The 16,156-nt window shown below is 37.5% G+C and overlaps 1 protein-coding gene across 12 annotated transcripts in view; it reads left to right on the top strand.

Annotated features, from left to right (window-relative positions):
• sox5 (SRY-box transcription factor 5) overlaps positions 1-16,156 on the top strand; it is a 251,157-nt gene that overhangs the window by 137,510 nt on the left and 97,491 nt on the right. The window lies entirely within an intron of this gene.

The raw sequence follows: 16,156 nt of genomic DNA, 5'->3' as shown, positions 1-16,156 counted from the left end.
CTTTTCATAATCCAATAAATTTCCGATAGAATCAAGTCTAGTCTTACTTTTACTCTTGATTCACTTGGAAAGCTGTCATATTACAGAAGTAAAACAGGTTGCAACTGCTGTTGCATCATGATGCAAACCTATTGAACATTACTAGAACTTGATGCAAACCTATAGAACTGTTAAATAAACCACCTGGCCGGGTGTTACTGAGTGATCTTTCATTTGCCTCCATCAGTGCTGTAGAAATAGTCTAAATCTTGCATTTTACCATCATCTCAGTACTGAGTTTAAGACATCAGAGATGGCCTTTCTGTTCCCTTCTCAGTTTCTTTCTTCGAGTTGACTCTTTAGTCTATCAGGTGCTGTGAGCATGTCAGAGGCTTGAATGTGCCCTTATGTGACCCTCATTGTCCTCAGACGGGAGACACAGAGTGGGGACTTGAGCTGACCTGCCTTTTTCTATTGTAAGACGTCTGAAATATCCAGAGAACCAAAGCAACAAACGCCGGGTGTCACTCAATGTTGCTCAAACTTTTCCATTAGCAACTTTGTGAAAGTCACACTATTCAAACGCAGGCTTTAGAAATGATGCCCAATGTGCTGAATGACCTTCTGGAGTCGCTCATAGAAATCTGTAAACAGACCATTGTGAAGAAGGTATGAACTTTAAGAGCCTGCAGTTATATACTACTCAAAAATATATTATTAACTCCTTTAAGAGTCCCTTGATATTGAATAGATTGAAATGAGTTTGTACTTATCCTTCTTTTTTGAATAAAACATTTTCTGAGTTCATTTTCTTTCAATCAGTGTATTATTTCCCTATGTTTTGATACATATAGTCAGGTTTCAATAGACCAATACAAATGTCACAATGATATATATTTTCCCCCTATTATAATAGCATCATTTAGGAGAAAACAGACCAAACAGTGTGTCGGAACAGTAAAAGAGCACTTCTCCTTGCTTAACTTCACCTCTCTGTCATTCTGTCCTCGCCGAGTTTTAGATATAATGAAGACGGAAGATGAAACAACAAGACAATTATTTTTGCAAGCAGATTAAAGTGCCATCCATCATGCTTAATTGCCTTTTTAAGATCGGCCCACATTCAAACTCGTGCTGTTTATTCTTCAAGGTTAAATTTGCTTTTGTTACCCGTTATGTCTGAGAGGAATAAACAGCAACCAGGTTGAATCAAAGAGTGCGTCGGATGCGGTGCGAGGACCGCTAACCGGTCATTTCGGAGCCCTCCGGTGGACGGGGACACGCTACTCCGCGCCTAATGTATTCATTACCGAGAGGTGACTCGCGCCGTGAATCGTGTTGGCAGCTCACAGGTGTTCGTCTCTTTCATTTCTTCTGCTCCCGTTCTTGTTTTCCGCCTCGCTCATATTGCACGCGCACACGCAGGCACGGGCACACATGCCCGCAGACGCGTACAGCTGGTTCGTTGTTGTCGCAGGTCTGAAAAACAAAGCTTCAGCAGATGGTTGTTTTAGTGCCAGAGCAAAGAGGATCTACAGTTCCATCACCATGGTCACACACACACACACACACATACACGTTTACACTCACTTTGTCTCTGTCTTGCCCATCCTTTTCTCTCTATCTCTGTAATGTTTATCAAGAATATGATTCCCTCTTAAACTGTGTCACTTGCTGCAGTGGCCGTCCTGCATTCTGCTTTAATGAGAGCAGTGGCACTTTTCATACACACACCTACACTTTGCCTGGCTATTTAAATGAGGACACACCTAGACGTCTGTTGTTGTTGTTGTTGTTGTTGTTGTTGTACAACAGTTAGTTCTTGCTCACGAATTTTATTGGTCGAGCAGCTTTCCAAGAGTGCTAGTATTTAAAAGCAATGGAATTTTTCCTTGTTTGTGTGACTCTGCACTCTTAGAAGAAAAGGTTCTATAACCTTAAACGGTTTTTATCAGGCACTTCATACAGTATACATTTTTTTAATTAAACAGCTTGTAGACATACTTTTTCACCAGAAAAATTTAAATAACCAGTAAAACACGAAAGTATTATGCAATCATTTAAAACATTTATAATTTATATAGAACTTTGTTTTGACTTGAATGCTTGTTTAGCAAGTGTATATATACATAGAGTATAGTGTGTATATATATATATATATATATATATATATATATATATATATGGGTCAATGACGTGATGTGTCATTTTTTTTTTTTTTTTGTCCAAAGGCCTTAATAATAACAATAAAAAACAAAGATATGACATCCAAAGTATGTAAAGTAGTACAACTAGATCTCTTTTATTGAATCCAAAAGGTTTTAATTATATTTTGCTACATATAAAGGTATTTTAAAGATTTTGAATTGTCAAAAGGTCATTCGGTTTAACCGTCCAAAAGCCAATACAGCCATTTCATTTGTGTATCTTAAAATATAATAAATGTATTTGTTTTTTATTCTGGCATAATTTTATAACATCATATATCAACATAGAGCAAAATGATATTAAAATTATGTGTAGAAGTTGTTGCTTTATGAGAAAGAATGTCTGAAAAAATGAATTTCATTGATGTCATTCAGAGTAACCAATATAAAGGGACCATTTTGGATCAAGTTATGCAATCAATATCATGTGACAGGATGTGACATCATTCAGACACCTGCAAAGGACCACATGGTCCTGGCAAAGTAACTAACTTTCTTTTAACTATTTGAAAAATTCATGTTTTCATTTGCTCATACGCATGTCCCAAAACATCAGGTCATTTGGTACAACAGCTATAAAACATGGAAAATGTAATATTTTAAAAACTTGTACTAAATATAAAATGTTTGATTGTCCTTTAAGCTAATTTGCTAGCTAGCTAGATATCAGCCTGTTAGCATTGTTTGGAAATATCGTCATTGGTATAACCAAAAATGTCATTCGGTAAAACCGAAATTTTGGTTAAACCAAATGGCATTTTTGGTGAAAAATTTTGTCCATCTTGTGAAAATGACAAAAGCAGTCTTAATTGATTATTAAAAACCACTTAATCTCATTGTTAACACTTAATAAAACCTCAATTAATTTTATCTCCATTATGTTTTTTTACACTTTTAAAAACCGTCAATTATTCTTATTCGTCAATGACCCATTTATATATAAAATTGTGTGTAATTTTTTATTTATTTTTATTTATTTATATTTTTTAACTGTTCTGTGACTCAGGCTCTTTTATCCTGAAATTGTAAAGCTGAAATGAGCAGAAATTTTTTGTGTGTTCACATACTAGTGTGTAACTGTGTAGTTTGTGTGCGGAGAATTGGAAATATTATCGATTGGGTCTGTCAGTCTGACCAGCTATCAGTCCTGCCCCTTAACAGGCCCTAAAGTGCAAAGTTCACAACACAGTTGTCTCTCTCATGTTGTTTGTTTTCCTGTCATACACTTTCCATTGCTTTGTATTGAGCTAATAATATTTTCTATCCCCTAATCCTAGAACTAACCCTAAACCGAACCCTCGTTTTAGGTTTTCACTAAGATATTCCATTAGTTCATTACATTAATTTTCATCAAAATATAATTTATTAGTGTAATTAAGCTGATTTCAGGTCTTACTTTCCTTGTCAGCACAATGCCAGCAAAACCTGACCCACACACCGAAACAAAGGCATTATGAGAGATTTATTATGATTTGTGAAGAATCTGAATCATAATGCATTTCTTTTGTATTTTAGCCTAAGTAACTTATTTTAACGTGATTGTTTGAATTCTATTATCTATTACAGGTGCTGTAAATAAACTCAAATGATATCCACATGCACACACAAACATGTGTGTGTGTGTGTGTGTGTGTTACTCATGCTATGGGACAGGTTTTTATCACCTGTAAACTATTCCTATCCATAACAACTTTATAAAAAAAATTACAAAAAGCTGTTGAAAATGCATTTTTAAATCTGATAAGTCCTATAAAAAATGTTGAAAAGTAAATTTGCTCTACAAACTGTGTCAGTAATCTGTTGTGATGCTCCCATATTTCCATGTCACCGTGGCAGCTCGTCGCCATGGCAGCAGAGGAAGTGGATGCTTGCTGCGGTCATTTGGCTTGAAAATTTGATCTCCACACCAAGATGACAGTGAAGATGTCACAAATCAAATTACGCTCATTGTCGAGTCGGGCCTGTGAACAGGACGGCCGCGCACACACAAGCACAATGCACACCCATGCAAGATGATTCTGTTGTTGAATTCTGATTAAATCTTGATAGATAATAATAATAATATGAATGTCAATAGTAATATTGAATGGGCAATACATGATATGGAGTTAGGTACTGTAGATGCCTCATTTGACTGCTTTGGTCCTAATGGACCTTTTGGATTTAAAGTTCATCAGAATGGAAACAAACTGTGGACATTCACTTTATATAGTCAGATTATCTTTTCCTATTTATGTAGGCAGTTCTTAGACAAAATGAGCTACAAAGCGGACCAGATTTTGCTGCGATTGTCTAAAGTCTAGCTTTGTGAGTCTAGATCGGGTCTACTCAGAGGAAACCCCCTATGCTGAAAGACTGGAATTCCCGCAGGAACTCATAAAAGCCTAATTTAACTCAGTTAACACATCAGAAGGTTGTTAGCATACTGTTCTTACCTCCATCGATGCCTTGTTTAAAGCCCTTAAGATTTTGGCACCTAGAGTGCAAAGTAACTGCACAAACCTCTGATCACTGGGCACGTAGCCATTCACCTCAGCGGTTGCCGCCGCTTGGGGACCAGAGCTGCTGTCTCCGTGGTAACGGTGTGGCACTGAGGAGATCGAAGGCTGAAGTTCAGCTGTATTGATCTCGCACTGTTCCCTCTGTGCGCAGTCACTCTGAAAAATGGAGAACGAGAGACGGAAAGTGAAAATGACTGAATGGTGGAGCCCTCTGTTCATTTCCCGTGGCTCTCCGAAACTTGGAGACGCACACAAACATATGTGAGGCAGGAATCTAAGGTGTGGATGTTGACAGGAACCTCAGACTGTATGTAGTTTGAAAACTCCTAAACCTTATTTTGAAAAGAGATAATGTCATTTTTTTGTTGTTACATCTTGTATATTCCGCATGATTTGAGAATGATCCAAAGTGAGTCACATGATCACGGTGTGCTTTTTTGTTTACAAAACCCTAAAACTTCAGTTTATTCTGTTAGATTTTTGTTGTGATCTCAGACTCGGAGACCACCATAAATCAATGAAATCTTTGTTGAAAGCATCATGTTCTGCAGCACAATTTGATTAACAGGTTAAAGTTCTCAGCATTTCTCCATCTATCTTCTTCTTTTTCTCGAATCCCCCCAGCCCTTGCCCCTTTCTGTCTCTTTCGTTTTGCTTTCTTCTCCATCTTCTATTTGTATCACCATGATGGTTTCATATCTGGAGCCAATCTCCTGAGAAGAAAGCCTCCCACACTTTTATACAAAACGGCTGAAATTGTATTGAGTGTCATGGTGAATGAAATGGATGGAAACCTTGACCAGTTGTCGCCCCCTTCAAGAATCCAGGAGCCTGTGAGCGCACAAGCGAGTTCACCGCGGTTATTTGGAACACAGACTCAGACAAATTGACTCTATGCTTTTTGTAAAGTTGACAAATTAACGTCTTCATTGGCGCTCATAGCGGACGTGTTGCCTTCGGCGTATTGGATATTAGTTTCTTTTGAGCGAGAACCAAAGAGCGGGTCATGCACGTGGATGCCGTAATCTTCCTCATGTCGCAAGGAATGTTTTTGTTATCTTTTAAAACTTTTTATTACTTAGTTCTTTTCACTGGCTGCTTGAATCATGACTAGTTGTCTGTTCAAAGCACTGCAGAGGACTGTTAAAGACTTTTATGGGTTGTTAGTTAGTTTTGAACCACTGATGGTGGAAATGGAAGTGTCCGCTCTTTGAAGGCCAGAGACGGACAGTGGCGGCAGCCCTGCCACCCCCCTCCTCTGCTGGGCTGTGGAGAGACGCTCTCTCTGGGCCACGGCTAATTGTGGAGAGTTCAGGAAGACCATCATTAGCACTCAATGCCACACATGGCCACCAGATGTGTGGCTGGCCATAGAGACTGCCACGTTTCTCTCTTTCCCTCTCTCTATCGCTGTCACTTTCTCTCACTCTCACATGCCTCCCCCCTCATCTTCCAACTTAATAATCTGCCTTTTGTTTCCATGCAGTCTATTGTTCATTAAGATGGCCTCTGCCGTGTAAGAGAAGTCACTGGGTACTGAATAGCATTCTTTGTAACAAAGAGACGAGAGAGGGGTATAGGGCAGGGTTGGGTTGGGGGGGGTTGAATCTGGGGGGATTTTGTGTGTCCCTCTGGTATTTTTATGGCTTGTTTGTGCAGTCTGAGAATTGGACATTGTAGTTTGTGAGACAGACAATGTACCTTTCCCTGTTCGTTGACCATACAGTCACGCTAAGCACGTTAGGTCCTTTAAACCTTTAAAGTTCATTTGAACAAATCCATAGTCCTCTGTATTAAACTTACCAAAATTTATTGTATGGACATGAAGATTCCTCAAATAATGTGGAGTGGGATGTGTGTTTTTACTTTTCTAGGTGATCAGACGTGCGATTTTTACCTGGTGGGCATCCTGAGTTATTTCCAAGACCCAAAATACCAAATCCAATTGGTTTGGGGCAGTGTTATTACCAATTTGATTGATTGATTGATTGATTGATTGATTGATTGATTGATTGATTGATTGATTGATTGATTGATTGATTGATTGCCGATTTGATTGACTGACTGACTGACTGACTGACCGACTGACCAAACGACCGATTATCAGTCATTTCAATTCTGTTTTTAGTAGTTTTCCCTTTGTTATTGTTGACTTTTTTTCAGTTTTGTTTTTTATTTTAGTTTAATAGTATTTAATATTTAGTTTGATATTTTAGGGCTGCCAAATTTATCTTTAATTCATTAATTTAATTATTATTTAATTTATTATTTAATATAAATATTATTTCATTATTTCATTTATTTGTTATATTTATACAAATGTTATATACAATGTACACTGAAATATCAAAACTAAAATGAATACATTTTATTTTATTTCAGTTTGCTTTGAGGTCACAAAAAGTTTTACTTTTTTTTACTTGGGACAGTTGTGGCCTAATCTTTAGAGAGTTGAACTTGTAACCTGAGGGTCGCGGGTTCGAGTCTTAGGAAATGTAGGTGGGGTGGCTGAATAAACTCTCTTCCACTCTCATTACCCACAATTGATGTGCCCTTGAGCAAGACACCTAACCCCCCAATCACTCCCAGGTGCCTCAGCAAAAATGGCTGCCCACTGCTCCAGTGTTTGTATGTTCAATACTCACTGATGTGTATATGCACTTGGATGGAAATGAGTGAAATGCAGAGCACAAATTACAAGTATGGGACACCATACTTGGCTATACCATTTTTTTACTTTGAGTTTTTACCTTATTTTAGTTTTTATTTCAGTTAGCAAAAATGTTTTCCTTTAGTTTTTATTCATTTTAATAACACTGGATTGTGCTCTTTTGAATTGAACCAGTAATTCAATTCAATTCAATTCAATTCACATTTATTTGTATAGCGCTTTTCACGATACATATCGTTTCAAAGCAGCTTTACAGAGAATGCATGTCAACATTACAATTTAAAGAATGCAGTAAGCAAATAATGTAATAATTTAGGCAGTTAACTTACAATCACTGTTAGCAGTTTAACTGAAGGTAGAAGCAATGAGCTCCTGGAAAAATGAATTACATATGAAGACTTCAGATGCAAAAACCTCTAAGTGCCATCTGAAGTTTTAGAAGAAAACTGAGCATTTTTATCAAAGTTGTATGTTTAGGGTCAGTAATTTCACTCTAATGGCAACGAAAAGGTCCTATTAATTGCCTTAGAATGAAATAAATGACCCTAAACATACAAGCTTGATAAAAATTTTAGAAGAAAATTTCAAATGGCACTTAGAGGCTTTTGCATCTGAAGTCATCATATTAACAATAATTAGGATATATAGAAATTTGGGAATGTGCATGTTGATCCAGATGATTGCATCTTCTGAAGTCCTCGTAGGAGTTGGCGTCGTCTCTTCATAGGTGTTGGTCATCTGAGGTCTTCTTGATAAGTAAGCAAACACCCTAGCAACATGTTAAAAAACACTTAGCAACCATGTAGCAACCATTTACACAACACTTTATCATGTTAGTAAGTGCACAGACATTTTCTTCATAACATGTCCAAGTTTTGCTGTACAGTATTTAATGGTGAACATGCTTTGTAGTGGATATATGTAATGTTTCCACATTCTACTGTGTGCACGTGTGTATTAATGCGAGCATTTATACATGTTGATGTCTGTGTGTCCATGTACTTTTATGTGAATTTATGTTTTGTGTGTTTGTGTAATTGTTTCTATTTGCGTTTGTGTCAGTAATATTAGGACATTCATACAAGTTGGTGTAGAATAAAAAAACGAGCCATTCTTCAGGGGTTCTGCTCCAATGTCAGAGAGACAGCGGTTGCCATGGCACTGTTTACAAACACTTCTCCCTCCCTTTAGCCTTTCTTCCCCTCAAGCGGAGGGGCTGGTGGGGAGGTGAGTACAATCGATTCACAATCGAACCGACATTACTCTGTTTGGAAGCTAATGCACTTTCGACTGAACTGGAAGAAAGAGGAGGGGAGAAGGAAGAGGGGAAAAAAAATGCACACAACAAAAACCAGTCGGAGAGTGTGTTACGCCGAGGAAAAGAAAGGGTTGTATTGAGGCGGAAAACATGTTCTCGGGGAAGAAATCAATTAAAACGAACCTTTAAATTACGCCGCATGGCCGCGCAGTGTCTGTTAGGGGCCAGGGCACTGCTGCGGTCTGAGCGAGCGACGAGCCGCGAGGGCCCACAACCGCTGTGAAAAGTGCTGCAATAATGGCAGACTGGTGTGAGATGTCAAGTTGTGGCGGCGCCTCCGCACTAAACTTTCTTGTGTGGGATTCGCTTGGTTTGCCGCCAAATCCTCATTGCGTATGGAAGGCATTCCAATTTCGATTCAATTCAATTGTATGCTTAAGGAGTCTTTCACAATTGTTATTGTCACCAAGCAGATTAACAGAATTGCATGGAGGTGTCGTGCTCGCATACAAAACAGTCTCAATTAAATATTTATGTCTGGGGAAATGAGCCCCTCCTGCACACTAAAGCCATTGCTAAGAAGCCCGTTATGAGATGTGGATGCGTAGTTTACTTAAAAATTAAAATTCTGTCATCATTTTCTCACCATAATGTCTCGTCAAACTCATTTGTCTTTCTTTTATAATTTGAATACGAAAGAAGAAGTTTTGATGAATGTTCATGCTGCTCTTTTCCATACAGTGAAAGAATATGGTGGACAGGGGTTGTCAAACGTAAAAATGAAGTAGATAATGTACATATGAGTCTTCTGAAGCCTTGCAATAGCGTAACATAATAAACAGACCAAAATGTAAGAAGTTAATCACTTAAGGTGCAGTCACATTTAGTGTTGATTGGCAAATTTTTGGGGGCAAAATCCAGTCATTTCAATAGGAATCCACTCAATTGCAAATTACATGCGAGGATGAAAGCTTTCCCCACACAGATTTCGCAACTGGTCAAAGTTGGTCACATGGATTTGCGATGCTGCTTGGTTTTAAAGTGACTTCTGTGTGAGCTGTGCTTCATAAACTGCTGACAGGAGACAAACTTTTTTCCTTGCAAAATTATGCCGAAATATGCTAATCTGACCACATCTTTAAAACAGGTTTGAAATTGCATGAGCATAAGTAAATGGTAACAGAATTTTTTATTTAAGTCCTCTTGTGGAGTTGAAGTAGAGGGTTCTTTATCTGAGGGACTGGGATGGGCCTTCTTGCAGAGCTGCGCTGTAGGCCCTTCCACTCTGTCACAAAGACAGGCCTGTATAAAGAGTCAGGATGTGTTCTCAGTTTGCGTCCGTACCACAGTGTCTTGTTTGTACAAGGCTGGCCTCAATGTTGTGCTGTTCTACAAGGCCATGTGGCTAGACATAGCTGAGTGCCTCTCGAAGGAGCCACATCAAAGAGCCCTGTATTCAGAAACAGACAGGTTGAGCACGTTACCTGCGCGGAACGGCTGTTTAGAAACGGGAGGGCTGTATTAAATGAAACATATTCAGCACTCTCAGGTAATTACATCAGCATGTAAAAGTCTAATTAGTGATCTCCGTTGGGACACATCTACTGACACTAATTAAATATAGTCAATCCTGCATTCCCCCTTAACCCCACCACTTACACACATCCTGATTCCTAACACACCACACAGACAGGTGAGTGTGTGTGTGTGGTTCAGGTAAACCCTACGTTATGGGGACAAAATGTCTCCAAAAAGATGGCAATATCTGAAATCCTTATCCTTGTGGGGAATTTTTTTGGTCCCCATGAGGAAAACGGCTCATAAATTACTCTAAGTGATGTTTTTTAAAAATGTAAAAATGCAAATATTTTTCTGTGATGGTTAGGGTTAGCAGTACATTTTGGGTTAGGGCATAGAATATACAGTTTGTACAGTATAAAAACCATGTCAATGGAAATGCTCAAGACATGAAAACCCAACGTGTGTGTGTGTGCGTGTGTGTGTGTGTGTGTGTTTGTGTGTGTGTGTGCAGGGCTCAACAGTAAGGTTTTATTCAGACCAGTTGTATAATTTTATTTGCCCTCACAAAAAGAAAAACATTCTCACAATTTTGACAGATCTTCATCAATAGATGGTGTTCCTTCCACATATTTTTATTCAAATTTTGAGATATTACATAAAATGAATGAAATGCCACATCTGAATAAAATTTTCAAAATGTGCATACAAACATACACGCTCGCATGAGGTGGATACTTTTTTATTTTGGTAAAAAAAACATGCATAGAAACTGTGGTCCTCTCTATTATTGTTTATTATAACCAATTCTTTCTTTTTTTCAATGTTCCTGCATGTTGGTTGACCGTATGGTTTTGATTTGGTAGACAAAAGTTATTGAAATATTAACAAGCAGTTTTATTTTTCAAAATTATAATGAAAGATTATACCAAAGTATTTCATATTTCATAGAAGAGATATATTAAAGTCATTGTATGTATGGATTGCATTTTAATGCATTTTTAATGAATTGTTTGAAATTCCTAGTTGAAGGAATCTATTCATAAATTCTTTGCCTCAAGTCATGTGATTGAATAATTCTTTAAATAAACCTAAAAACTAACCAGTGGACCAATACCATAATAATATGTGTGTGTTTGTGTGTGTGTGTGTGTGTGTGTGTGTGTGTGTGTGTGTGTGTGTGTGTGTGTGTGTGTGTGTGTGTGTGTATAATATATATAATATGTTTAATGCTGAATATAAAATCACAAGGTCAACAAATGTAAGTATGACAACACATAACTACCCCGAAACTCTCTCACAGCGGCCTGGGCTGCACTTATAAATACTTCTGGCCCTGGTGTGTGAAAGCTGGTATTTAGGAAAGAGGGCAGGGAATAGATATAGATCGGATACAGCTGAATGTGTGTATTGTGTCTCTGTCTGTTTTAAGGTTCGACTGTGGGCCTCCCGTGGCATTTTTTCGTCTTTCAGTCAGTGGCCTTTGACCTCGAAGTCCTTCTCTGATGACTGCGTTTGTGTGTGCGTCTGGTTTGGAGTGACTTGTGCACGGTTACAGTACTAATTTACTACCCCACCGTTTGTGTCTCTTCTAATTAAGGCCAAGTCATGGCAGACTAGAGCAGGGCCCCATCTTACGTCTGCTCCTTATTATACATCGAGCCTCGCACACTCTAGCACACAGTCGCACACACAAACGGAGAGATTACCCTCAGGTCCAGTTTAATCGCTTTCTTCCTTCAAGTGCAGGCTCGGGGGCGGAGCATGCTAATTCCGGCAGGGGGTCGCCAAGGTAGCAAGGGGCTGCAAGGGCGGGACAATGGCAGTGTGCAGGGCATTGATTTGAACCATACCTCTGCACATTCCTCCACAAAACACAATGAAGTGCATTATCCTGCTCGACTAACCCCCCTTCATCTCTACCCCTTTCCTCTTCTCTCTCCAACAAAGAGCCTTTCACCCTGTAATGTCTAAAGCTTCTCGTCCCACTTACTAACTGTTCTCACCTTGGACACACACATATGTGTGTATGTCTATATATACAGGTCTACATTGCCACTTTGTATACATTGGAACCCCAACTATAACGTGTTGTAAAACTTTTCTGGTTAAACTTTACCCAAAAATATCAATTCGGACATTGAAGAAGCAGTGCTGTTGTCAACTAAAACTATTAAAAATCATTTTTGTTCAATGAAATAAAGCTGAAATAAAATAAAATCTAAATATTTGATTGAAAAAGTTAAGCTAACTTAAATAAAATAGGTTTAAGTACTAAAAAAAAAAGCTAAATAAAATAAAAACAAATAAAAACTAAATATCACATAACAAAATTACTAAAACATTTACTGAAACTTGATAAAAGAAAATTTCTCACCCTCATGTCATTCCAGACTTTTTTCTTCCGTGGAACATAAAAAGAGATGCTTTGAAAAATGTACACGCTGCTCTTTTTCAATGAAAGTAAAGCATATTGTGAAAAAAAAAAGTACAAAGCAACATAATAAAAGCACCATAAAGAAGGTCCACATAATTGGTGTGCTATAATTTCAAGTCTTCTGAAGGTAAATGATCACTTAATTTGAGGATCAGGCTGAAATTTAAGTACATTGGAAATCTCCATCATGGCTCTCAAATCTCATTTGTGCTTCTTTCTAAATTCGCCCCGTAACAACTGATTACATGCAAGAGCGAAAGGTGCTTGATGTCATGTCATGAGCGTGATTAAATAATGACCTCTTTTTTTTTTCGGGTGTATCGTCACTTTAAAAAACAGTATTACTTGTTTCCTGCTTTTTTAACATGGCAAAGTTCCTCAAGACCTGAAGATTTTTATCTATAAATCGAATCGGGGGCCTCATCGCACACAAAATGACAGGGAATTTATCTTTGTATCTGTTTCTTAGCAAATACAGATTATCCTTTAACTCGTGTGGCTGTATGTTTGCATATCAGTAGGAGAGAGAGAGAGCAGAAAAACACTTAAACCATTTTATCGGACTGGTTCGTCGTGTAAACAGCGCAGAGTAAACAGTGTCAGGCTCGAGTGTTGAGTCCAAATCTATTCCAGAACCGTTCAGTTAATTAAAGCCATCCTTCCCCATGTACAAGCGAACAAATCAGCTGTCTTAATTATGATAATTAGCAGCAACATCCTTTCAGATTCCTGCACAAAAAAATAGAGAAATTGAATCGCATGATGCCACTCGTTAACGAGGTCGTCAGTCAAGCAGCGCAGCTAATTACGACAGGAGGGAGATTTCTCTTCAAAGAAACGCAGTGATTTTTCACCAGCGAGTCAAGGAAGATGCTCACACACACCACGCCTGGGTTTCCCAATGCTATCACACACACACACTCTGCTTGTAGCATAACTTCCTGTATACGAAAGCAACTCCAGGCAGGTTTATGAACTCGCCCCGGTGTATATTTGTAGCTCTGTTCTCTTTCACTAACCGTTTGGATGCCGTTTTAAATGGTTGACTGCGTCTCTGTGCTGCCCGTCGTGGTCATTCCAGATGCTTCAGCTCCCATTTAAAAGAACAAGTTGCAGCAGCCTCAGTCTGAGAGTGTACATCTGTATTTGAAAGAGAGAAGAGGATATTGTTGATGTGCACTTATGTAAGTGTGTTATCTGTGTGTGTGAATGTGTGTAGAACAGGGCTGATTGAATTAGAGTAATTAGAGACAGCTCACAGTGTCAGTATTAATCACACTGCAGTCTCATTATGGGCCCTGCACATCATTCCTTTCATCTCGTAATGATCCTCAGTCACCAAGTCACACATATTAACCCACATCCCCCATTTCTCTTCTCTCTCTGTCTCTCTTGTTCCCTTTTACACACAGACATATATGCATACATACACATAGGGCCTATTAAAGGTAACCCTTACCTCCACACACACACACACATATTTATATTAAGTTTTTTTTATATATTTATTTCAATGTAAAACATTTGTTTATCAATTTTTATTTTTATTTATTTTTGATTTTTTTGATTGATCAGCATTAAAGAGTCATATACTGAAAATTCAAATACTGAAAAATGGTTGTGTACTATACATATGTACAGGTAGCTGTAAAAATATGCATATGCAAATACTAAATATTTTTTATTATTTTGTTGTAGCAATACCAACCATAACATTTCATAATATTTTACCACTTATAACTTTAACAGCAAAGAAAATGTCCATGCATTATATTTATAATATAACCGTAATATATTACAGTTATTACAGACCATTTCAGAATTAAATTTTCATATTATTATAAACTGCTGTTTTATTTTATTATACTCACCTGACATGTCACCCATTGAGCATGTTTGGGATGCTTTGGATCGGCGTATACGACAGCGTGTTCCAGTGCCTGCCAATACTCAGCAACTTCGCACAGCCATTGAAGAGGAGTGGACCAATATTCCACAGGCCACAATCAATAACCTGATCAGCTCTATGCGAAGGAGATGTGTTGCACTGCGTGAGGCAAATGGTGGTCACACCAGATACTGACTGGTTTTCGGACCCCCCACATTTACACATTTTAGAGTGTCCTTTTATTGTGGCCAGGCTTAGGCACACCTGTGCAATAATCATGCTGTCTAATCAGCATCTTGATATGCCACACCTGTGAGGTGGATGGATTATCTCGGCAAAGGAGAAGTGCTCACTAACACAGATTTAGACAGATTTGTGAACAATATTTGAGAAAAATAGGCCTTTTGTGTACATAGAAAAAGTCTTAGATCTTTGAGTTCAGCTCATGAAAAATGGGGGCAAAAACAAAAGTGTTGCGTTTATATTTTTGTTCAGTGTGTGTGTGTGTGTGTGTGTATATATACAGTACAGTCCAAAAGTTTGGAACCACTAAGATTTTTAATGTTTTTAAAAGAAGTTTCGTCTGCTCACCAAGGCTACATTTATTTAATTAAAAATACAGTAAAAAACAGTAATATTGTGAAATATTATTACAATTTAAAATAACTGTGTACTATTTAAATATATTTGACAAAGTAATTTATTCCTGTGATGCAAAGCTGAATTTTCAGCATCGTTACTCCAGTCTTCAGTGTCACGTGATCCTTCAGAAATCATCCTAATATGCTGATTTGCTGCTCAATAAACATTTATGATTATTTTCAATGTTGAAAACAGTTGTGTACTTTTTTTTCAGGATTCCTTGATGAATAGAAAGTTCAAAAGAACAGCATTTATCAGAAATACAAAGCTTCTGTAGCATTATACACTACCGTTCAAAAGTTTGGGGTCAGTAAGAATTTTTATTTTTATTTTTTTGAAAAGAAATTAAAGAAATGAATACTTTTATTCAGCAAGGATGCATTAAATCAATCAAAAGTGGCAGTAAAGACATTTATAATGTTACAAAAGATTAGATTTCAGATAAACACTGTTCTTTTGAACTTTCTATTCATCAAATAATCCTGAAAAAAAATATTATACACAAATATTTTGTACAATTGTACACATTAAATGTTTCTTGAGCAGCAGATCAGCATATTAGAATGATTTCTGAAGGATCATGTGACACTGAAGACTGGAGTAATGATGCTGAAAATTCAGCTTTGCATCACAGGAATAAATTACTTTGTGAAATATATTCAAATAGAAAACAGTTATTTTAAATTGTAATAATATTTCACAATATTACTGTTTTCACTGTGTTTTTAATTAAATAAATGTAGCCTTGGTGAGCAGACGAAACTTCTTTTAAAAACATTAAAAATCTTAGTGGTTCCAAACTTTTGGACTGGACTGTACATTCAGTACAGAAAGCTGTGCATTAGCAATGGCAAGTTCAATTCATCAATCTCGCTGACAGAAATGTTGCAAAAATAAACCATTGTTGAAAGAACTCATATCACTTTTAGGCTGAAGTTTGCCCATAGGGATGTAACGGCTTCATTTTGCAGATATTTCCTATGACCTGATAATACCAAAATTTTTGAGCCTCAGGCAGTATGCAGCATCCCTGCAGTGAAACATGGTGGATACTT

The sequence above is a fragment of the Megalobrama amblycephala genome, linkage group LG14, assembly GCF_018812025.1.
Source record: "Megalobrama amblycephala isolate DHTTF-2021 linkage group LG14, ASM1881202v1, whole genome shotgun sequence".
In the NCBI taxonomy this organism is placed as follows: Eukaryota; Metazoa; Chordata; class Actinopteri; order Cypriniformes; family Xenocyprididae; genus Megalobrama; species Megalobrama amblycephala.
Note: the sequence above shows the minus strand (reverse complement) of the source record. Positions and strands in the feature narration are given on the sequence as shown.